Source organism: Hippopotamus amphibius, chromosome 9 (assembly GCF_030028045.1).
Source record: "Hippopotamus amphibius kiboko isolate mHipAmp2 chromosome 9, mHipAmp2.hap2, whole genome shotgun sequence".
Lineage (NCBI taxonomy): Eukaryota > Metazoa > Chordata > Mammalia > Artiodactyla > Hippopotamidae > Hippopotamus > Hippopotamus amphibius.
In genome coordinates this window covers 13,192,412-13,216,644 of record NC_080194.1, presented here as the reverse complement: position 1 = coordinate 13,216,644, position 24,233 = coordinate 13,192,412, and the positions used below count along the sequence as shown (strand labels likewise).

The 24,233-nt window shown below is 40.2% G+C and overlaps 1 pseudogene; it reads left to right on the top strand.

The window, feature by feature from the left end:
* Window positions 1–12,799: 12,799 nt before the first annotated feature.
* Window positions 12,800–19,170, top strand: LOC130860278 (40S ribosomal protein SA-like; annotated as a pseudogene).
* Window positions 19,171–24,233: the final 5,063 nt, after the last annotated feature.

The window sequence follows — 24,233 nt, the reverse complement described above, 5'->3', positions numbered from 1 at the left end:
TAAAACTGTTATTTTTCCAAATTGTGGGCTATGAAATAAAATAACTGTGGTGGGCATATACTCTTATTTTCCTAAAATTAATGTGTAGAGTTTTTTAAACAAAAATTGAAACAAAATCCTACGAAACAGGAATAAAGTGTTGAGTGTAAAAGCCTAAACTTCTAAATTTACAGGTCTCAAGATTCCTTGTTCATAAAGCTAACGAATTTCATCACCTTCTTTCCTTTCCTCCTTAAGACTTCTCATTACTTTATTTTTAGAAGCTTATTTTGGGCAGGATAAGATGAAGATAAAAATTTTAGCTATGTAGCGAGGGAGAAACTCAATTTAAGACAATGGTTGAGCTATTCTAGTGCAACTTGTTGCTTGACTGCAAGTATACCCCCGCAAAAAAGTGGAATATGATTTCACGCTAAGTGGTGGCAGCCTTTGGAGAGTCAACCTGGGCAAATCAAACCAAATGGCTTAAATATTTACACTGGCCACATTATCATGATTTTTACTTAACTGATTTTATTCAAGCAGGCAGAATTTCATAGATCCTCCAGGTTGGTTGCTTTAAAAACGTTATTCTTGGGCACTATCCCAGGACTCCATGCGCAAGGCTGTTAAGTGTCAGCTCTAGTCCCACTTTGAGGCCACCCCCCTCGGAGTCTCTTTCTGGCTTTCAGCAGGCTCCCTAGGGATTCAGCCCTCATTCCTTTACTACTCACAGCTGTCACCACCTGCTCTATTTCCTGGGGTTCCTCCCCCACCCCATCCCACCCAAGACTGACTGCGGTCTGACCCAATTTCTTTAGCGTCCCCCCTTCCTTTCTGTCTCTGAAAATAAGTGTGAAGCCTGTTTACACACTAAGGACACAACGTCCTGGGACGGAAACTACAATCCAGCTGTCCTTGCCTTCGTCATAAACACATCCTTTGTGGGAGACGCATCAACTCTGACGTGCCTGACTTCCCTTTAGAATCCATAAAGAGTAAAACCAGTGGGTTTATTAACTTCTCTTTAGGCTGTTTCCCTTTTCAGCTAGTACTACTTTCCCTAGAGTGGCTGCTAACTGCATTGGCAATGATTGTTGACATGAAATAAACAACAAAGTCCTGAGCTGCTGTCAAATGGTGTCAAAGTGAGCAAGCACTCACTTTCTACCCTGACCTGCTACACCCATGTACATCATGTACAGTCACCAGCCTGGCCTCTGTAGGCATCAGAGTTTTCCCTTCCTGCCTTAGATCTCTCTCAGCTGAATGCTTGTCAAGACCAGACCCCCCCCACCCCCCCACCCCCGCCACACACACACACAAAATCAGCCAATAGTGTAAATTTCTAGTCTTAACTATTAAAAGAGTACTGTCTGGAGTTCAGAAGTTTTATTGGAGTCTTGATTTCTCCTACATTAGATGGGCCAGCATGATCTTCTCCACATGGGTTTAATTCTTTAACCCTTTGACTCTTCTTACCATACCCACATCAGAGGCCACTGTCTAAACTCTCAGCCAGGTAAGGATTCACGATCTCTTTCCTGGGCTTCCTAGGAGGCGCAGTGGTTAAGAATCCGCCTGCCAATGCAGAGGACATAGGTTTAATCCCTGCTCCAGGAAGATCCCATATGCTGCAGAGCAACTAAGCCCATGTGCTGCAACTACTGAAGTCCACACATCTAGAACCCGTGATCTGCAACAAGAGACTCCATGGCAACAAGAGACGCTCCTGCCTGCACACCACAACGAAGAGCAGCCCTGCTTGCCGCAACTACAGAAAGCCCACGTGCAGCAATGAAGACCCAACACAGCCAATAAATAAATAAATAAATTTGTTTTTTTTTTAAAAAAGGACTTTTTTTTTAGTCTGGCCTTTTAGTGACCTTTTAGTGGCCTTTTCTTTAGTCTGCTTGGAACCGTCTCACATACTAGTTCTCCTCCAGTCCCACGCTGACTGAATTTGCATTCTGGCTTCCTCTTATTTTTCCCCATTTGGATTTAATTATTAGGTTTCAGTTTGTTTGTTTTTTCCCCCCTGGAACTGACCTGGTAACTCCATAGAACACTGCCTCTGGAAATTTCCTTTGATCCAACAGGGAAATTAAATTATATCCTTTCAAGAACAGGGGCCATGATATATCTCTCTTATCCATAGGGAGAGACTAGTGTCCTCTGTATAGTGTGCATTTGTTATCAAATTTTGTTGGTAATGATGATGGTGTTGAAGATTATGGCTTTGAGTGCTCGTTCTGCTTAAAGAAAGCACACCATAAGTCTTCATCACTGCAGTGATATGATAGATTTATAGTCAGCTTACAGGGGACGACATGGTGTAGTGACTATGATCATGAACTTTGGAGCCAGACTCCCTACATTCAAATCCTTGTCACTTTCTAGCTATATGACCTTGACCAAGTTACTTAGCTTCTCTAGGCCTCAGTTTCCTTACCTGTAAACTGGGTATAATGACGATACTTCCTAGGGTTGTTAGGAACATTAAATCAGTTAACATTAGCGATGAACTTAGAACAGTGTCTTGAACTTAGAATAGAATAAGCACAAAACTGTTTAACAGACAAAAAAGTAATTTTTAAAATAAACAACTGATCTACTTCTACCCTCCGAGGTAGTATTAAAATATTATAATTTGGAACAGGTGGAAAATGGTTTGTGTGTGTGTGTGTGTGTGTGTGGCTCAGCCAGTTTTCAGAATGAATTTAATTTAACTATAATTGCTTTGTTTATTATTGAATGCTTTCAGTTTCAGCTTCCAATCACTAATGACAGTCATCCAGTGGATAATTAAGTGTGATGTGGATTACTCTAAAGCTTAGCAATGAGGGTCTTTCTTTTTTTTTTTTTAACAAAGTTCCTGTAAAGCCAGAAATATCTTTCACATAAAATAAAGATACACTCAGAAAGTGTGTTTATTGGGACTTCACTGATGGTGCAGTGGTTAAGAATCCGCCTGCCATTGCAGGGGACATGGGTTTGACCCCTGCTCAGGGAAGATCCCACATGCTGTAGAGCAACTATGCCCGTGAGCCACAACCACTGAGCCTGCGCTCTGGAGCCCCCGAGTCACAATTATTGAGCCCATGTGCCACAACTACTGAAGTCCAAGTGCACCTAGAGCCGGTACTCTGCAACAAGAGAAGCCACTACAATGAGAAGCCCCTGCTCCTGCAATGAGAGAAAGCGCATGCAGCAATGAAGACCCAACACAGCCAATAAATAAAATAAAAATAAATATGTTTATTTTTTAAAAAGTGTGTTTATTTAAGTATGGTAGAAACATTTAATTTTGTTTGTTTTAATTTTTTCTACATTTTTCTTTACGAATTGACTTACTAATATATTGACAACACCCTAAAAAGGAATGATTAAAATAAATCATCGTACATCCTTAAAATGGTCTACCATGCAGCTGTTTAAAAGAATGCAGTAAATATATATATACTAATAGGGAACAGGCATCCAGCTACATAAGAAAAGAAAGTGTAGAACAGTATGTATGGTATGCACACATATGCTTTTGTAAAAATCCTATTAAATGGGTCACACTCAAAATAAGGTATAAGTAAACAGCAACTTTACTTTTTCCTGTCACTATCCCTTTAAACCTCAGAGGAAATCTTATGAAGATCATAATTTCTTTGGTCACTCTTAGAAAAAAAAAGTCTCTTGAATGCTTTTATTTCCAATAATAGTTTCATTCCTGTGACTAAATTAGTCAGTCCAGTGAAATAACTGAAACTCCAAACCCCTCTGTGAATTAGAATTTATCCTTCCTCCAGTTCAGCTTGGCTGTAAGCCTGAGGAATGGGCAGGCTGGGAGGCTCCTGACTTTTCAGCCTTGGGCCTCTACTATCTCTTGTCTTCTCTAAGCTCCTTTGACCCCTCAGGGTTAAAAGAATCAGGAGACATAAAGGATGGAAAAGGTCACACCTGACTGATAAACATGTAATTCTAGTGTGGCCTTCTAGGAGTAGTGGATTCTGGCTGTGATTCTTCATCTCTTTTATTGTTTTCTCAGAGATCCCCCATCTAGGAACCTCCAATTGCAATTTCTGTGACGTGGTGGATGCTTTTCTCTGGAAGGCCACTTACGTCTCTAACCCTCAGCCCTTGCATGTCTAATGATTACTCTCTCTCTCTCTCTTCTGGGGTCTCATGCCCCTCCAGGCAGCCCAACTGGGAGATGTTATTTTTTTTTTAAATTTTTATTGGAGTACAGTTGATTTACCATGTTGTGTTAGTTTCTGCTGTACAGCAAAGTGAATCAGTTATACATATACATATATCCAGTCTTTTTTAGATTCTTTTCCCATATAGGCCATTACAGAATATTGAGTAGAGTTCCCTGTGCTGTACAGTAAGTCCTTATTAGTTATCTATTTTATATTGGGCAATGTTATTATTAAGCCGGGATTTTGCCCATGAATCCACTTGGTCCTCATATCAATGCAGCTCACTCCCAGAGAAGCTTGGCCTCTTCGTTCTCTGCTTCTTCAGGCCTAAAGCTACATAACATCTCACTTTAGATCCCCAGGTGTGCGTCAGATACCACTCCACCCCGCCCCGCCCCCCCAACTCTGAGGGATGTTATCCAGCCCAGCCCTTGAAGTGGTCTCTTTGAAGGCTTCTTTTTGGTTTAAGGTAGAGGGAAACACCACTCTCCTGATGCCCATGGATGTGAAGAATAACACAATTCTCTCCAAGGAAAATCCCCCTTTCAGGGCACTTCAACTTCAATCCTTTCACACCCTCAAAATGACTAAGGATTGCAAAACTAGTTTGTTTTTTTTTTTTAAATAGATTTATTTATTTATTTATTTATTGGCTGCATTGGGTCTTTGTTGCTGTGCATGGGCTTTCTATAGTCTCAGCGAGTGGGAGCTACTCTTCATTGTGGTGCGTGGGCTCCACGTTGTGGTGGCTTCTCTTGTTGCAGAGCATGGGCTCCAGGCACGTGGGCTTCGGTAGTTGTGGCACATGGGCTCAATAGTTGTGGCTCACAGGTGCTAGAGCGCAGGCTCAATAGTTGTGGCGCAAGGGCTTAGTTGCTCTGTGGCATGTGGGATCTTCCTGGAGCAGGGATCTAACCTGTGTCCCCTGCATTGGCAGGTGGATTCTTAACCACTGTGCCACCTAGGAAGTCCCACAAAGCTAGTTTTTGATTCTCACCTTTGTAAGTGCTGTTTGGAAGGTGAATGTATGTGGTAGCTACTATTTTCTCTCAACCTTTGAGGTTGTAGCTGAAACTAAGACAAAAAGTGTCTCATTATAACATCCTACTCAACTTACATATCAGAGAATACCTCTTCAAGAATACCCAAGAGACAGGTGCTTGCCTCCAGGAGACTGAGGGGCTAGGGGAGAGAGATGTAGAGGGAGACATTTTGCTGTATAGGCTCCTGTACCTTTAAAATTTGGTACCATGTGCATTTGTTACCTATTCCATATATATAATAATCTTATCCTAAGATGCCTCCTCTTGTAAAGTCAGAGCAAAAACGCAGAAGAATGATGGTTGTTTTTCAAAAGCAAAATTATAACTCAAGGCACAAAGTGAAGAATTGATGTAATTATACAGATTGCCAAACCAAGAAAGGCAATTTATCTTTAATTCTCTAAGTATCTCAGTGTTTTGTTTTGTTTGGACTAAATTATATTGTCTCAGTTATTCACTGCTTATTTCTGCCTTCCTGGTAACACCGAAATGATAAGTTATGGTTTAGCCAGTTGTACTTAAATTCTGTTTAACATTTGAGTTTGAGTCATAGACATGTAAAATTGGAAGGAAACTTAAAAAGTATTATTTGACTGTTCCTTAGGTCATGAATGAAAAGCTGAGGGTTTCATAGTAAGTTATCACAACAGAAACATACTTCAGTAAGCCTCTGGAGTGCAAGAAAGCCTGCCTATTTTTTGTCATGTGTGTGAGTTTGTGTGTGTGTTGTGTTTTCTTTTTTATTTTAAAGCAAGCGTTGAAGATAAATGAGAATATTTACTCCATTATATAACCAGTGATAGCGATTGTTCTGCCTTGTGCTACCCTTAGGGTAGGACTCAGTCTTCCCTTTATATCTCAAAAGAAAATCCATTCTACAAGGTAACAGAAGGAAGATTTTGTAGGGAAGATGGATTGGAGGGTTGCATCATATAAGGCCCAGTAAAATTTAATAAAAATTGCCATTAACCAGTTCTATTCTCCTCCCAAGTTCATCTTCAAACACCAGCTACCTTCTCTCCCTCCTGAGTCTTTTTTTCAGGCAGTCTTGTCAGGGGCACCTGGTTATAATTTGCTTTACAGCCCATGGGATCATCCCTCTAAACTCATACATTTCTCCTTTTTCTCTTACAGAGACATTTAGCTCTCTTCTGGTTTCTTCACAGCTAAAATCCTGTTCACCTAATAATGTACTCCCATTAGGAGAAAGCAAGTAACAAACAAATTTTAAAATCTCCTTTGTCTCAAACCAAAATTGTTTTTGTCACCTTGCAAGAAAGCAACAATAAATAACACAGAATCAGGTTTCCACAGTTGAGGACCTAGGGTGTCACAAAACCCCAGGCTATTAGAGGTAAAAAGGCCCTGATTTCATAGATGAAGAAACTGATACGTAGAACAAGATCCATGAACAACTCTTAGTTATCCTCCAAAATACGTTTCCCCATCTTCCAAAGTAATAGATTTATAGCTTGGTATGGCCACACAACTAAATTCTTACCAATGGAATGGGAACAGAGGTGAGTTGTGCAGCTTCCAAATCACGAAAACATCATGCTTTTCTGGATGTGGTCCTTGGGCTAGTAGCACCAGCATCAGAACTTGTTAGGGACTTCCCAGGTTGCACAGTGGTTAAGAATCCGGCTGCCAATGTAGGGGACACAGGTTCGAGCCCTGGTCAGGGAAGATCCCACATGCTACAGAGCAGCTAAGCCCATGCACCAGAACTACTGAGCCTGTGCTCTAGAGCCTGAGAGCCACAACTATTGAGCCCGTGTGCCACAACTACTGAAGCCCAGGCACCTAGAACCCTCGCTCCCCAACAAAGAGTAGCTCCCACTCTCTACAAATAGAGAAAGCCTGCTAGCAGCAACGAAGACCCAATGCTGCCTAAATAAATAAGTGGGGGAAAAAAAGAAAAGATCTTGCACGCAGCACCAAAGATCCCACATGCCGCAACTAAGACCCAGAGCAGCCTAAATAAATAAATATTAAAAAAAAAAAAGAACTTGTTAGAGTAAGCCCCAGCCCAGATGTACGTCGTCAGATTCTCAAGTTTAATAAGATGCCCAAGATAGTCACATTTATTTTAAAGTTTGGGAAGAACCACTTAGAAGGTAGTGGAGCTGCAAGATGGGAGGAATCAGGGTCCCAGATTGTTAGGAGCCGAACTCCCCTAACAACCACCTACTTTCCGCCCCCCAGTTGTTTTTATTGTGGTGAAATACACATTACAAAACTTACCATCTTAACTCTTTTAGAGTGTACACTTCAGGGGTATAAAGTACATTCATACTGTTGTGCAACCATCACCACCACCCATCTCCAGAAACTCTTTTCATTGTGCAAACGGAAACTCTATACTTCCCCATTCTCCCTTCCCCCAGCTTCTGGCAACCACCACTCTACTTTCTCCTGGACTCACCTACTTTGGAGCTATTTAGAGAGAGAGAGAGAGAAACAAACTTCGAACTTATTTAAGCCCCTGTGGTTGGGGGGGATGCTGCTCAGATTCCCCTTCTTTAGGACTGAAACACTCATTTCCTCAGCTGCTGCGAGTACTGGCAGATGACAGCCTTTGGTGAGCCCCTCTCCAGAAACTGCGCTTGGCCGAAGGGAGATACCGCACCCAAAGGCTTCCCAGGGTCAGCCATTCCAGATCCAATGGACACAATTTGGGATAACTCAGAAAGATCATTCCAGCTACAAAGATGCCTTGGGTTATTGGGATTGCCTAATAGTTCAACTTCTCCCTCTGCCTGATTCTGCCTCCTTTACTCCCCCACAGGGTTGATCCCGTGAATACTCCCCGATAAACCCTCATTTAGTATCCCTGGCCGGGGATAAGAGCCATCAAAACGGGGGGAACCATACCTCTGAATCTAGCAGCCAAGATAGTAACAAAAAATAATGGTGCGCTCTTGGGGGTGATGATAAAGATTGTTGGCTTCACAGGGTCACTCTTATGTGACGTAAAGGTTGCAGTGGTGGCGGTCCCTACGATATCTCCATTTCTAAAAACTGCCAACATGTCTTTCAGAGAGTCTGTGCTATTTTATGTTCCCATCAGGTTTAAGAGTTCCAGCTTATCACTTAGTTTTGGTCTTGGTTTTGGTTTTGTTTTTCAGTCATTCTAATAGGTGTGTAGTTGTAACTCAACATGATTTTAAATTGTATTTCCTTAATGACTAATGATGTTGAATATCTTTTTGTGTGCTTATTTCCTGCTTGTATATCTTCTTTGGTAAAGTGTCTCTTCAACTCTTTGATCATTTTTTAATTGGATTTTTTGTTTTCTTATTAATCTTTAAAAGTTCTTTGTGTATTTTGGATATGGTCTTTATCAGATATATGTTTTCAAAATTTTCTCCAACTATGTGGCCTGTCTTTTCATCTTTAACAGTGTCTTTTACATTTCTCCAAAGAAGATATACAGATGGCCAACAGGCACGTGAAAAGATGCACAACATCACTAATCATCAGAGAAATCCAAATCAAAACCACAATGAGATATCACCTCACACCTGTCAAAATGGCTCCCGTCATAAAGTCTACAAATAACAAGTGTTGGTGAGGATGCGGAGAAAAGGGAACATCTGTACACTGTTGGTGGGAATGTAAATTGGTGCAGCCACTATGGAAAACAGTATGGAGGTCCCTCAAAATAATCAAAATACCAAATGATCCAGCAATTGCACTCCTGGGTATATATCTGAAAAAAAAGAAAACACTAATTCAAAAAGATACATGCACCCCGGTGTTCAGAGCAGCATGAATTACAATAGCCAAGGTATGGAAGCAACCTAAATGTCCAACAATAGATGAATGGATAGAGAAGATGTACTGTATATATGTATATATATCTATATGTAGATATATAAATATATCTAGGTCCATTTTATATGTATATATATATATAGATCCATTATATATATTTAATAGAATATTACTCAGCCGTAAAAAAGAATGAAAATTTGCCATTTGCAACAACATGGATGGACCTGGAGGGTATTATGCCTACTGAATTAGACAGGGAAAGACAAATACTGTATGTTATCACATATGTGGAATCTAAACAATAAAACAAACGAATATGACAAAAAAGAAACAGACTAACAGATATAGAGAACAAACTAGTAGTTAACAATGGGGAGGAAAAAGGGGAGAGGGACAAGACAGGTAGGGGATGAAGAGGTACAAAGTACTATGTATAAAACAAAAAAGCTACAAGGATATATTGTACAGCACAGGGAATATTTTATAACTTTATATGGGGTATAATAACTTTAAATAGAGTATAGTCTATGAAAATATTGAATTACCATATTGTACACCTGAAACTAACATAGTGCTGTAAATCAACTGTACTTCAATTTTTACATTTTTTAATTAATCTATTTTTTTTAATTAGCCATCACAGATGTGAAGCACATCTTTTTTTTTTAATATTTTTATTTATTTATTTTTGGTTGCATTGTGTCTTCCTTGCTGCTCATGGGCTTCTCTAGTTGTGGTGAGTGGGGGCTACTCTCCGTTGTGGTGTGTGGGCTTCTCAGTGCGATGGCTTCTCTTGTTGCGGAGCACGGGCTTTAGGCTTCAGTAGTTTCAGCACATGGGCTCAGTAGTTGTGGCTCACAGACTCTAGAGCACAGTCTCAGTAGTTGCGGCACACGGGCTTAGTTGCTCTGTGGCATGTGGGATCTTCCCAGACCAGGGCTCGAACCCATGTCCCCTGCATTGGCAGGTGGATTCTTAACCACTACACCACCAGGGAAGTCCCTACTTCAAGTTTTTTTAAGTGTCTTTTGCAGAACAGAAGTTTTTAATCTTAATAAAATCCAACTTAGCAATTTTTTCTTTCATGAATAGTGCTTTCTGGATAGTTTCATCTCTTCCCATGAAGCACGAATGTTCTTATTGGCATCTAGAATGGTGAATCCTTTCCAGAAGGTTTTCAATTTACTTTGCCCAGATCCATTAGCGGAATCACTATCCATGGCAGCTATAGCTTTATAATATTTTTTTCCCCACACCACGCAGCTGGCAGTATTGAACCCGGGCCATGTCAGTGAAAGTGCCGAGTCCTAACCACTGGACTGTCAGGGAATTCCCTAAAATGTATTTCTTAATAAGACTTGAAAGTTGAAATGACTCCTTGAATACACGGGCTACAAAATGGATCTTGTGTCAGCAGGCATGAAAACAACATGAATCTTGTGTACATCTCCACCAGAGCTCTTGGCTGACCAGGTGCATTGTCAATGAGCAGTAGTATTTTGGAAAAATAATTTTTTCTGAGTTGTAGGTTTCAACAGTGGACTTAAAATGTTCAATAAACCATGTGTAGACGTATGTGCTGTCATCCAGGCTTTGTGGTTCCATTTATAGAGCAGAGGCAGAGAAGATTTAACATCATTCTTAAGGGCCTGGGATTTTCAGAATGGTAAATGAGCATTGGCTTCAACTTCAAGTCACCAGCTGCATTAGCTCTTAATAAGTGTCAGCCTGTCCTTTGAAGCTTTGAAGCCAGGCACTGACTTCGCTCTAGCTATAGCAGTCCTAGATGGCGTCTTCTTCCAATTTCCAATACACTGAAAATCTGTTGTTTCGTGTAGCCACCTTCATTTATCATCTTAGCTAGATCGTCTGGATAACTTGCTGCAGCTTCCACATCAGCAATTACTGCTTCATCTTGCACTTTTATGTTGTAGAGATGGCTTTTCTCCTTAAACTTCATGAACCGACCTCTGCTAGCTTCCAGCTTTTCTTCTGAAGCTTCCCTACCTCTCTCAGCCTTCACAGAATGGAAGAAAATTGCCGTCTTGCTCCGGGTTAGGCTTTGGCTTAAGGGACTATTATGGCTGGTTGGATCTTCTATCCACATCACTAAAACTTTCGCTTTCTTATCACTCAAGTCTTTACTGGAGTAGTACTTTTAATTTCCTTCAAGAACTTTGCCTTTGCATTCACGACTTGGCCAACTGGCACAAGAGGCCTAGCTTTCAGCCTCTCTCAGCTTCTGACATGCCTTCTTCACTAAGCTTAATCATTTTTAGCTTTTGATTTAAAGTGAGAGACGTGCGACTAACGTGAATATGAAAGAAAAATCAATGAAAAGTATTTTATAATAACATAATGTATTTCATTGTATCAGTGCACAGGCATGACCACATTATGAGACAATGAGGCCGTGGGATACTTGCACATGTGCCTAACACTGTGCGTGTAATAGCGATAAATGCAGGCTGCTCCAGATTTGGTGAACTAGCGACTTGCAGGCTGGGAGAAATGTGATTGGCAGTGATTTTTTTCTGAAATGGTGAAACCATTCTCTGTGAAACTCCACACAAAACAAAATACAGCCTTCCCTCATTTTACCTAAAAGGTGAATTTTAGAAAATTCAGTGTGCATTAGAACTGGGGCTGGCGGAGGGAGGCGGGGTGAGGGGGGGGCTTTGTGTTTATATGGAAAATTAAGGTTAGTTCTAGGCTCAGGTAATGATTAGCAGATGTTTCACTAATAATCTGGAGAGACATCAAAAGTTGTGAGGGACCCAGGATAATTCTGTGAAGTGGACAGCATCCCTGGCAACTGTCCATAAAATCCCAGCAGTGCTTCTAATCATTACGAATGTAAGGATGAAGCCAAGATGGCCCTGGAGAAGTTCCACCTGCTTTGAGAACCACCGCTTTAAAGAAAATGCTGCCATTATGTATGATTTTATGATGTCAGGGCAGGGGCACTGAAAACTTCCCAGAAATTTTGTCTTCAATATTATAATTATTTTACACCATTTATCACCACTTTACAAATGAGGAAACAGACTTACAGAAATTAAAATACTTGTCCCAGGCCACATAGCCAAAGGGGCAGATCTAAACAGTTCCAGCTCTTGGCCTCACCTCACCCTGCTCACTACAACAGCCCCCCACCCTCCCATCCCCCTGGAAATGCATTGAAAAACTGTGAGTCTCTGGCTCAGGGCCCCATAATGAAATTGCTAGAACTTCAATCTCCTCCCTCATTTTCACTCCCTGGAAATCTCCTAAATTCTGGTTCTGGGGCTCTGCTGAGCTGGTGTTTGCCTTTCGTCAGCCACCCTCCCTGCCTCATTTTCATGGCCACTGGCTGCTGTTCAGGTCTTCTCCCAGAGTGACCTGATTAAGGTGGGAGAAGGGTCATCCCTTCCCTCACCCTCCATTGCTAGGTTACAGAGCAGAGCAGACATTGCTTCCCGTTTCTTGCAGGATTTCAAGAAGGCAGCAGCTGTTTTATTTGATTTGGTCTTTATTCTAGGTCACTCTCCCTGGGGGTCTGATACGGGCACCTGAGGCTAGCTCAGAGGCTCTGTGTCCACCCTCACCTAATAGCGTCCTTCCCTTCCATATCCCAGCCATGCTAGTATGCTTTGCTTCCCTTTCCCCTCCCAGGGACTCCTTGTTCTGATTATCTGAATGTATGGGAGCTTAAAAGGGGGGATATCATTCAGCAGCTCCTTAGGGGGATCTCAGCCCTGGTGGCACATTAACTTCATGCTTCTTCAACTGGAGTTGGCTGGCCACAGCAATAATATCCCTCGAAAGATGCAGTGGTGTGATGGAGAAGCAGCAGGGTAAAAGGGGAGTATCTTCTGGGACCCTTAATTTTTCTGAATGCTAAGTGATTTAAAATATCTTAATTTTATGATCAATGTGGAGGTGCCATAGAATAGAATACAAAATATTCTTGAATGTTTGGGATAAAATTTGTGATGTAGAGAGATTTCTAGTTCCTAGATGTTCTATATACCTACCCTCTCCCCTACCCCTTCCCTCCTCCATCACACCCTCAGACTATCAGAGCTACACATTCACTTTTCCCTATCTTAGGGGTAAAAGCTGGGACAGCGTTGGCTTAAGACTTCTATAATGTAGTCAGATGTTTACGGCAACAATCTGCTGTTTGCCTCAATTCCTCCATCCTCACCCCTAAATATGTACATTCTCAGAAGATGTCTTGCATTGCTCTTCATTTTAAGGTGCCTTGCTATGTACCCCAGGGCAAGGTCTAATCTTACTTTGTATTTGTGTCACACTGGAACTAAACACAGTGCTGGCATTTAGTAAGTACTCAATAAATATTAGTTACATAAATGTATGAAGGAGTGAATGAGTGGAATGCTCTACCTCACCATTAATTAAATGCAAATTAAAACAAGGGATGCCAATTACTACCATTTTATTTGGCAAATGATTTTGAGAGTATAAAATACAGTGTTAGTATGGTAGAAGTAGGTCTGCCGTGTAAGGTACTCTGCAGGCGCTCTATAGCACTCAACAGTCCTGAGATTGTACATAGTGAGATTATACTGCATCGCATGTGCCAATAAAATTTTTGTGCTCTTGACTCAATGATTTATCTCAGGGAAATGGTGAGATACAAATAAAAAGATTTGTTGGTGGCAGCATTCTTTATAATGAGAAAACTTGGAAACAATCAAGTATACAAAATATGGTACTGATTAAATTAACTGTGGCATATCCACACAATGGGTTATTATAGAATCATAAAATAATAACTTCAAAATATATTTAATGACATGAGAAAAGATTCTATAATATATGTGTGTGCGTGAGAGAAAGAAAGAAGGAGAGACAGAGAGAGAGATAGTTTTATCTTGGGAGAAAAAAGAGGGATTTGAAGGTAGGTAAAGAATGATTCTTATATTTTATTCTGTATATTTCTCTCTTTCTTTTTTTTGTCCGTGCCATGTGGCTTGTGGGCTTAGTTCCTTGACCAAGGATTGAACCCAGGCCCCAGAAGTGAAAGTGCCAAGTCCTAACCACTGGACCAACAGGGAACTCCCTGTGTATTTCTTTATTGTTTGCATCTTTTACAGTAAGGATGTGGTCATATAATACTTGTAAAAAGTATTTTTATTTAAAAAAGACAAAAACTTTAAGCAATAAAGGTATTTTTAAAACCACAGAAATCAATGAAATGGCTTTAGGAGGGGAGATAAGATTTAGAAAAATAATAATATTTTCTAAAGTAAGAGCTCTGAAGGCAAAAAGATCTGATAATCTATGTTTGACAGGGCTAGGAACCAAATGTCTTTTTCACTTTCTGTAGTGACTTCTGAAAAATGAATGTTTTTATAAAGTACATTTGAACGTGGGTATGAAGTACACTGTGGTGTGTACATGTTTATTTTGGAGCCTACTCACTTATAATTCTCATGAGTCCACAGTATTTTCTAAGCCATTTCAACAAATAAAGCTTTTTTGTGAACATGGAGCTGATGGCACTAAATACCAGCCACCTAATATTTAGTACTCAAGATACATATTGCTCTGTAAAAATGCAATATGCTTTTAATGGTGTCGAATTACATCAGTTAGGAGACGTTCAGCTGTAGATAACAGCATACCTAACTAACGTTTGGATAAAACAGTGCTTCTAAGTACCCTACTAGCATTTACGCAGGACTGTTCCACCCATGGGAGAATATTTAGCATCCTTTACCTCCAAGCACCAAATTCTACCAGTCATTGTATAAATCAGAATTGCCCTACACATTTCCAAATGCTCCTAGCTGTGCAGGACAACCCCAGGCTGAGAACTACTAGCTTAAATAGTGAGGACATTCAATATTGTCATATAACAAGAAGCTTGAGAAATGGTAGTTCCAAGGTCGATGCAATTGTTCAAAGATGTCATGAAGAACCCAGAATCTTTCCGTCTTTTTGAACTGTGCTTTCTACACTATGTTGGTTTTTCGCCTTCAGGTTAGCTTCTCATGGTAATAAGATGGCTGCCTCAGCTCCAAGACTGATGTCCTCAAACAATTGTGTCCCCAGGCAGGAGCAGGGCGATTTCTCCTCACCGTCTCTTTTTATCAGGAAAATGCATTTTCTTTAGAGATCTCTCAACATGCCCATGGCCTCCCTATCTGCAGAGCTGGAGACAGGGGGAGTGTTATCTGGCATTTGCAGTGTCCATACAGGGAGGCAGGCTTGGGGGTCATGGTGAATGGCTATTGGTATTCTGTCTTCAGACTTCCTGACTGAAGAGAAAGACAGAATTGTCTTCCCAGTCAAGGAAGTCTTTGTAGTCTGGAAAAGACTAAAGTTCCAGAAATTTACTGCTTTTTGTTCCCCTACTTCATCATATTCCCTTTTTTTTTTTTTAAATAGTCGGTTGGATTCAATAAGAACTCCAGAAGGAAACAGCATGGGGACTAACTGACTGGGGCTTCCAGGAGGCCACACTCTAGGCAAGAAGGTTTAATCTCTGCAGCTCACGTTTAGGGTGTTTACTCTAGCTTTACTTCTTCTCCCAGGGGTTGAGCTGGCATAGTTGTAGTGGCATAGCACAGTGGCTCTGGATTATGCCCTCTGTAATATTCCAGCTCTGCTAGATGGCAGCCATGTGGTTAAGTTTCTTCATCTGCAGGCACTGGAAAAAAAAAAAAAAAAACAAATATCTCAGCCCTCCGGGAGCTTACACTTTAGCAGAGAGATATGCATAATATACTTTAATAACACATATAGCACATTAGAAGATAATTACTACAAAAAAAATAGAGTAAGGGAGATCTGATATATTGGGGGCGTGGGGGAAGCCTGCAGTATGACAGAATGGTCAGAAGTAACCTTATTGAGGTGACATGTAAGCAAAGATGTGAAGGAAGAGAAGGAGTGAACCATGCAGACATGTAGGTGAAGGGTATTCCAAGAAGAGGAAAGCTGTATCCTAAGGCAAAAGTTCTAAGGCAGGAGAATGACTGGTACTGGTATCAACATCAAGGATGTTAATGTGGCTGTGGCTGAAGTGATTGAAAGAGAGAAAAGTAGGAGATAAAGTCAGAGAAGCCAGGGGAGCACAGATGATGTCAAGTCTTTTGGCCATTGTTAGGACTCTAGCTTTTATTTTGAGTATGATGGGGAGACACTGGAGGATTTTAAGCAGAGGAGGGACATGCTCTGCTAGGTTTTAAAAGGATCCCTCTGAATATTTTCCGTGTGTTGAGAATAGACTGGAGGAGAGGCAAGGGTAAAAGCAGGGAAGTCAGTAAGGTGCCTGTTGTAATCATCTGGGCACAGGATGGCTGGGACCAGGGTGCTAGTGGTGGAAGAGGTGAGATGTGGTCAAACTCTGGACAGATTCTGAAAGTAGAATTGGCACGATGTCCTGATAGACTGGATGTATGACTCCCAGGATGAAGTTGCTGTCATCTGTGTGGTGACTGTAGGTAGAGCCAGTTTGGGAAGGAATATCAAACGTTTCATTTTGAACATGTTAGGTTTGAGATGCCTATGAGACATTCAAGAAGAGACATCAGTTAGCTGGTTGGCTATACGATTCAGTAGTTCTATAAATAAATCTTAACTCAGGGTACAGATTACATGTTCAAGCCTTTAATACAGTGCCTGGAAAATGGAAAATTCTTGGTAATGTTAACTATAATGATGGTGATGGTATTTTCGTCACAGCTCTGAAGGCACTCTGACTCCCAATTCAACCATTGTATCCTTTTAATTCAACGAAAATAAAATCGGGTTTTCCACTACTCCACCTTGATTTTCATTTATAGCTCAAACAAAATGGTACAACATTACAGCAAAATTTAAAAAGAAATGAAAGCCTCATAATCTCATTCTCTAATCTTACTATTTTCATTTTTCCACTTGTTTCCCTTTTGTCTCCTTTTGAAAACATAACTTAAAATAGTTGAATCATGGTGTATGTATACATATGTATCCTGGTTACTTCAAGTAACATTATCCCATAAGCTATTTCCCAAGTTGCTACATAGTTTCTATATTTACAGTTTTTAGTAGTTGCAAAATAATCCATATTTACTTGTCCCCTTTGGTATTGTTGTTCATTTAGACTGTTTATTAACTTAGCACTCTTATAAGGAGGGCTGCAATCTCACCTGTTTGAATTTTTTTTGCCTCCTAGGATATATCGCCAAAAGCAGAATTACTGGATTAAAGGCTATGAACATTTTTATAACTCTCAGTACATAATACCAACTTGTGAGACAATTGTACCAATTTACAATGCCAAAGGTTGGATTTTTTTCATAAGAAAAAAGAAAGAGTAAACTCAAACACATGAAACTAGAGTCATTTACAAAACAGATTTACTAATTTCCTTTTAGTGAAACTCTGTCCATAAATGTTTTCAGCTAGGCTACACAGGCTCAGCTTATTTTTCTAGCCGACTTGATCTCTGTGTTACGTTTAAATTTTAGTCTGAATTAGGACTTGCTTGCTGCTAGACACAGTGACTGCACTGACAATCTTTGTCGCTTACACTAGAATTGATTTTTAAAAATGATTTTATAATTAAAAGACTCATATTTTCCTCTTTATATCTTTACTCTCTTATTCAAATGTTCTAATTTTAGGTCTGACTCCAGCTCTTTTAATGCACAGGGGGACAAACAGTGATTTAATCTGGCCCTAACTCACTGCTCTGGCCTAGGTTAGCTATTCAAAGATATTTAAGAGGGCTTTCCATGCTACCCAGACAGGGGTCCATACGGCATGGTTCTGAATTCCCATCATAATTTTTTTTAAAAGAAATTTTACTGAGATATAATTGGCATACAATAAACTGCATATATTTAAAGTGTATAATTTGATATTTTTTTCTTATTAGTAATGCATATATATATATGGCAATCCCAATCTTCCAATTCATTCCCATCATAATTTAAAGGGAAAATTTCACAATTTCTGGAGCCCTTGATGTCCTGCAAATGAAGGAGGAGGATGTCCTCAAATTCCTTGAAGTGGGAACCCACTTAGGTGGCACCAACCTTGACTTGCAAATGGAACAGTACACCTACAAAAGGAAGATTGATGACATCTACATCATAAATCTGAAGAGAACCTGGGAGCAGCTTCTGATGGCAACTCGTGCCATTGTTGCCATTGAAAACCCAGTTGATGGGACTTCCCTGGTGGTGCGGTGGTTAAGAATCCGCCTGCCAATGTACGGGACACGGGTTTGATCCCTGGTCCGGGAAGATCCCATATGCTTCAGAGCACCTGAGCCCGTGTACCACAACTACAGAACCTACGCTCTAAAACCCAAGAGCCACAACTACTGAGCCCATGTGCCGCAACTACTGAAGCCCATATGCCTAGAGCCTGTGCTCTACTCAGTGAGAAGCCTGAGCATCGCAACAAAGAGTAGCCCCCGCTAGTGGCAACTAGAGGAAGCCCGTGCACAGCAATAAAGACCCAACGCAGCCAAAAATAAATAAGCAAATAAATAAATTAAAAATTAGAAAAATAAAGAAGAAAACCCAGCTGATGTGTCATATCCTCCAGGAATGCTGGTCAGTAACCTGTGCTGAAGTTTGCTGCTGCCACTGGAGCCACTCTTATTGCTGGCCGTTTCACTCCTGGAAACTTCACTGCTCAGACCCAGGCAGGCAGCCTCTCAGGAGCCAAAACTTCTGGGAGTTACTGATCCCAGGGCTGACCACCAGCCTCTCACAGAGGCCTCTTACGTTAACCTGCCTGCCATTGCTCTGTGTAACACAGACTCTCCTCTGCATTATGTGGACGTTGCCGTCCTGTGCAACAGCAAGGGAGCTCACTCAGCGGGTCTGATGTGGTGGATGCTTGCCCAGGATGTTCTGTGCGTGCATGGCACTATCTCCTGTGAACACCTATGGGATGTCATGCCCGATCTCTACTTCTACAGAGATCCTGAAGAGATTGAAAAGGTAGAGCAGGTGGTAGCTGAGAAAGCTGTGACCAAGGAGGAATTTCAGGGTGAATGGACCACTCCAGCTCCTGAGTTCACTGCTACTCAGCCTGAGGTGGCAGACTGATCCGAAGGTGTGCAGGTGCCCTCTGTGCCTGTTCAGCAGTCCCCCACTGAAGACTGGTCAGCGGCTCCCAACACTCAGGCCACTGAATGAGTAGGAACAACCACTGAGGGGTCTTAAGCTGTTCTTCCACAAACTCTTAAAATGGAAATAGGTTGATGGAAAATAAACAGTTAAAAAAAGAAAGATGTTTAAGAGGTAGAATGAACTGGCTTTGGTGATTAACTGAACATCTAATCCCCCTTCTCTTTAAGAGTAAAGAGAGGCAGGTTTGAGGTTGGGTACTGAAGTAAAAACCAGACAAGCTGATTCAGACTTGGGTTAGCTATGCCTCCAGGTAACACTGTAAGAGCAGGAAAAGTAAAAGCCAGTATATTGGTTTCTTCTGGCCACAATAATGGTACTTAACAAATTACCCCAAAACTCAGTGGTTAAATCCCCAATTATTGTTCCTCCTCTTTCCTCTCTTCTCTTCCTTCTTTGATCATTTCAGTCCTGAAACTATTAGATAGGGCTAAGCAAGGTGGCACCTATGCCTGGCTGAGCTGGGGAAGCCATGGCGGCCAGAGCAGGGTCTGACCACGGTGGGTGGTGGAGCCTGAGTAAGGTGAACACGGTGTCTGCTTGGGGAGTGGTCTAGTTGGGGAGTCAAATCCTGAGCAGGGAAAGAGAGCTTCTGCAGGGGAGAGGGGGTGGTGGCAGAGAAGAGGGATGGGTTACATACAGGGGGTTCAAAAAATGATATTGAAAATAATGGGAGAATGGTTTGTTGCCGTTAAAAAAGGAAGATACAACTATAGAAAGAAAAAAAAAAACTAGAATAAATCCTGTGCTATTGGATTGGAGTTGGATGTATCAATATGAATTCATGGTTCATATATACATATGTAATATATATTTATATATATATGTATATGTTCTAGAATTAGATTAGATAGTAATGGTTGTACAATATAAAGAATATGTTAATATTATTGTTTTAACTGGGAAGAAGGAGAAGGTTTATTTATTTATGTTTTTAAATTTTATTTTATATTAGAATATAGTTGATTTACAATATTATATTATTTTTAGGTGTACAGCAAAGTGATTCATTTATACATAGATGTGTATCCATTATTTTTCAAATTCTTTTCTCATATAGGTTATTACAGAATATCGAGTAGAGTTCCCTGTGCTATACAGTAGGTCCTTGTTGATTATCTTTTTTATATATAGTAGTGTGTGTTTGTTAATCGCAACTCCTAATTTATCCCTCCCTTCCATGTTTCCACTTTGGTAACCATAAGTTTATTTTCGAAGTCTGTCGGTCTGTTTCTGTTTTGTAAATAACTTCATTTGTATCTTTTTTCTAGATTCCACGTATAAGTGATATCACATGATATTTATCTTTCTCTGTCTGACCTACTTCACTTAGTATGATAATCTCTAGGTCCATCCATGTTGCTGCAAATGGCATTATTTCATTCTTTTTTCATGGCTGAGTAATATTCCTATATATAGGTACCACACCTTCTTTATCCATTCTTCTGTTGATGTACATCTAGGCTGCTTCCATGTCCTGGCTATTGTGAATAGTGTTGCAATGAACATTAGGGTGCATGTATCTTTTCGAATTACGGTTTTCTCCAGATATATGCCCAGGAGTGGGATTGCTGGGGCACATGGAAGTTCCAGTTTTAGTTTTTTAAGAGACCTCCATACTGTTCTCCATAGTGGTTGTTCTAATTTACATTCCCACCAACAGTGTAGGAGGGTTCCCTTTTCTCCACATCCTCTCCAGCATTTATTGTTTGTAGACTTTTTGATGATGACCATTCTGACCAGTGTGAGGTGATACCTCATTGTAGTTTTGATTTGCATTTCTCTAATAATTAGTGATGTTGAACATCTTTTCATGTGCTTTTTGGCCATCTGTATGGCTTCTTTGGAGAAATGTCTATTTAGATCTTCTGCCCTTTTTTGGTTTTTTAAAAAATTTTATTTAGAGCTGCATGAGCTCTTTGTATATTTTGGAGTTTAATCCCTTGGTGGTGGTTTCATTTGCAAATATTTTCTCCCATTCTGTGAGTTGTCATTTCATTTTGTTTACAGTGTCCTTTGCTCTGCAAAACTTTTTTTTTTTAATATTTATTTATTTATTTGGCAGAGTCAGGTTTTAGTTGTGGCATGCCAAATCTTTTCATTGGGTTCAGGCTTCTCTAGTTGCAGCATGCAGGCTCTCTAGTTGTGGTGTACAGGCTCTAGAGTGCGCAGGCTCAGTAGTTGTGGCACTCAGGCTTAGTTGCCCTGAGGGCATGTGGGATCTTAGTTTCTGGACCAGGGATAGAACCTGCATCCCCTGCATTGGAAGGTGGATTCTTAACTACTGGACCACCAGGGAAGTCCCCAAAGATTTTAAGTTTAGTTAGTTTATTTGTTTATTTTTGTTTTTGTTTTCATTACAAAGATATTGCTGCGATTTATGTCAGTGTTCTGCCTATGAAGAATATATTAAAAGCCATTGAATTGTACACTTTAAAATAGGGAATTTTATATCATCAACATAAAAAAAACAAAAAATGTGTATTTTAAGTTATATATACTATATCTCAATAAAAATTATATATATATTCTACACAGATAGATGAGAGAGAAATAAATATAACTGTAATTATGTATACATACGTACAAACACATTTACATATGTATATACATGTATTGCCCAGCTCAGTCCACTGAGAAAATCTGGGAGCAGTGGCAGCTCAATAGCAATGAGCATGTCTCGTGACCAGCTTCTGATTTTTAAATAACATTCTCCACTAAAAGGAATTAGGCTCCTTAAAGAAATAGCTATTTCTAGGTCTGGCACAAGGAAAGTACAAGATGATCTGGGATATCTTATTGTGTCCGAAAGTAAGGAAGTAGCCAAGGAATGCTGGGGACATGTCAAATGGTGCAGAGGCCAGCTTGAAGGGGGTCCCATTGGCCAAGTCTGGAGAAATTTGAGCATCAAAATAAACAATGAAAGTAACAGATTATAGTCTATTGAATAAAATAGAAAACTGTAAGTCTAGGTTGATATAAATCATTGAGTAAACCATAAGTTTGATGAGGAGTAGGACATTTGCACAGTATTCACAAAATATTTACCAATTATTTAGAGAAAAAGAATAAGTTTATAGTGGAGAAGCCTGCCAGACACCACTTCGATCAAGTGATCAAGTAAACATCATTGGTAATGGGACATATTGAAATCAGGTGTCACTGGAAAGGAAGACGTAGGAAGAAAATAGCATCACTTCTGTAATGTTCCTGCAGGAAGGGGAGGAGGGCATCCCCATGGGCATGTGCCCTGATGGGAAGTATGGAAGCCCAAGTGTGGTGACAAAGTCATCTCTGTAGAGAAAGGCCTGGTGCAGGGTGTCAGGACGAGGAGAGCATCGGCTTTGGGGGGTGACCTGGTGTGGGGTATCAAAGCCCAAGGAAGGGACACAGGGCCAGCCTGAAGTGGGATGTTGGAGCCCAAGTGGGCTGAAGAGGTTGTCCATGCAGGGTGGATGGCCCACTGTAGAGAGACAGGGCCTGAATGGGGAAGAGGGCTCGTGTGTTTAGAAGTGGCCTGGTCCAAGGTGTCAAAACCCAAAGTGTCTACCTGGAGAGAAGTCCTGGTGTGGGGTGTTAGAGCCAATTAGGAGGAGCAAAAACCATGCCTAGGCATTTCATATTCAGACTGCAGAAAACCAAAGATAAAGAGAAAATCTTGAAAGAAGCCAGAGCTGGGGGAAAAAATCATCTTACCCATAGAAGTACAGTGGAGTTTTCATCAGAAACTATATAAGAAAGAATTGAGTGGAGTGAAATATTTAAAGTGTGAAGAAATAAAAAATGAAAAACAAATCTGTGAACCTAATGAATATGGTGAATAATTTAGTGATAATTTCCAGTGAAATTATCCTTCAAAAGTGATGGAGATATAGACATTTTCTCCAGCAAATAAAAACAGGGAATTTGTTGCAAACAGACTTACCCTACAAGAAATGCTAAAAGAAAATTCTCAGTCAAAGGAAAACTGTATAGGTCAGAAGTGTAGATCTACATGAAGAAAGGAAGAGCATTGGGAAAGGAATGAATGATGGTAAAGTAAAACATTTTATTTTTCTTCTTTAATTGATCGACTAGATAATTTGTTTAAAGCAATAATAGTAACAATGTATTGAGTGGTTATAGCTTATACACAAGTGAAATAGGTGACAGAAATGTCACAAAGGACAGGAGGGAGGAATTAGGAATATTATAGGATATCTGCACTGCATATGAAACAGAACAGTGTGATATGAAAGTGAACTTATATTGGTTAAAAATATGTATTGTAAACACTAGAGCAAAGACGATTTTATTTTTTTGAAGACTATAATTTAGCAGCAACATTCACAAGCAATGAGCACACCTAGTGTCCAAATATTGGCTTCTAAATACTCTTCTCCACTAAAAGGAACCAGAATTCCTTGAAGAAATTGCTGGTTGCAGTGATGGTGCAGAGGAACTAAAAGATGCACCTGGATTATATTATGTTAGAAAGCAAGGAATTGGTCAAAGAATGATGGAGACATTTCAAAAAGACACAGAAGCCAGGGTGAATCAGCGCCCAATGGCCAAACTGGGAAAAATTAAGCGTTTAAATAAAATAATAATAATGACAGATAATAAACCATTGAATAAAATGGCAAACATGAGTTCATATTGTTATAAATGAATGAATAGATTGAGAATTTGGCAAGGAATGGGAAATGTACACAGTTTCAAAAAACTCCTACAACATATTAATTACACAGGGGAAAAGAATAGCTTCACATGGAGAAGTCTAGGAGACATCACCTTTATCAAGTGATCAAAGTGAATATCATCAAAATTGAAATTGTGTGTCACCTAATATGTTGCAACAAGAATAACAGAGTGTTATTTCCGTCATATTCCTGCCAAACATGCGTAATCTGAACTTATGTATGAGGAAACATCAGAAAAACACAGTTTAAAGGAGATTGTTTTGTTTGTTTGTTTTGGCACACGGGCTTAGTTGCTCGGTGGCATGTGGGATCTTCCTGGAGCAGGGATCGAACCTGTGTCCCCTGCATTGGCAGGTGGATTCTTAACCACTGCGCCACCTAGGAAGCCCTGAAGGAGATTGTGTAAGATAACTGTCC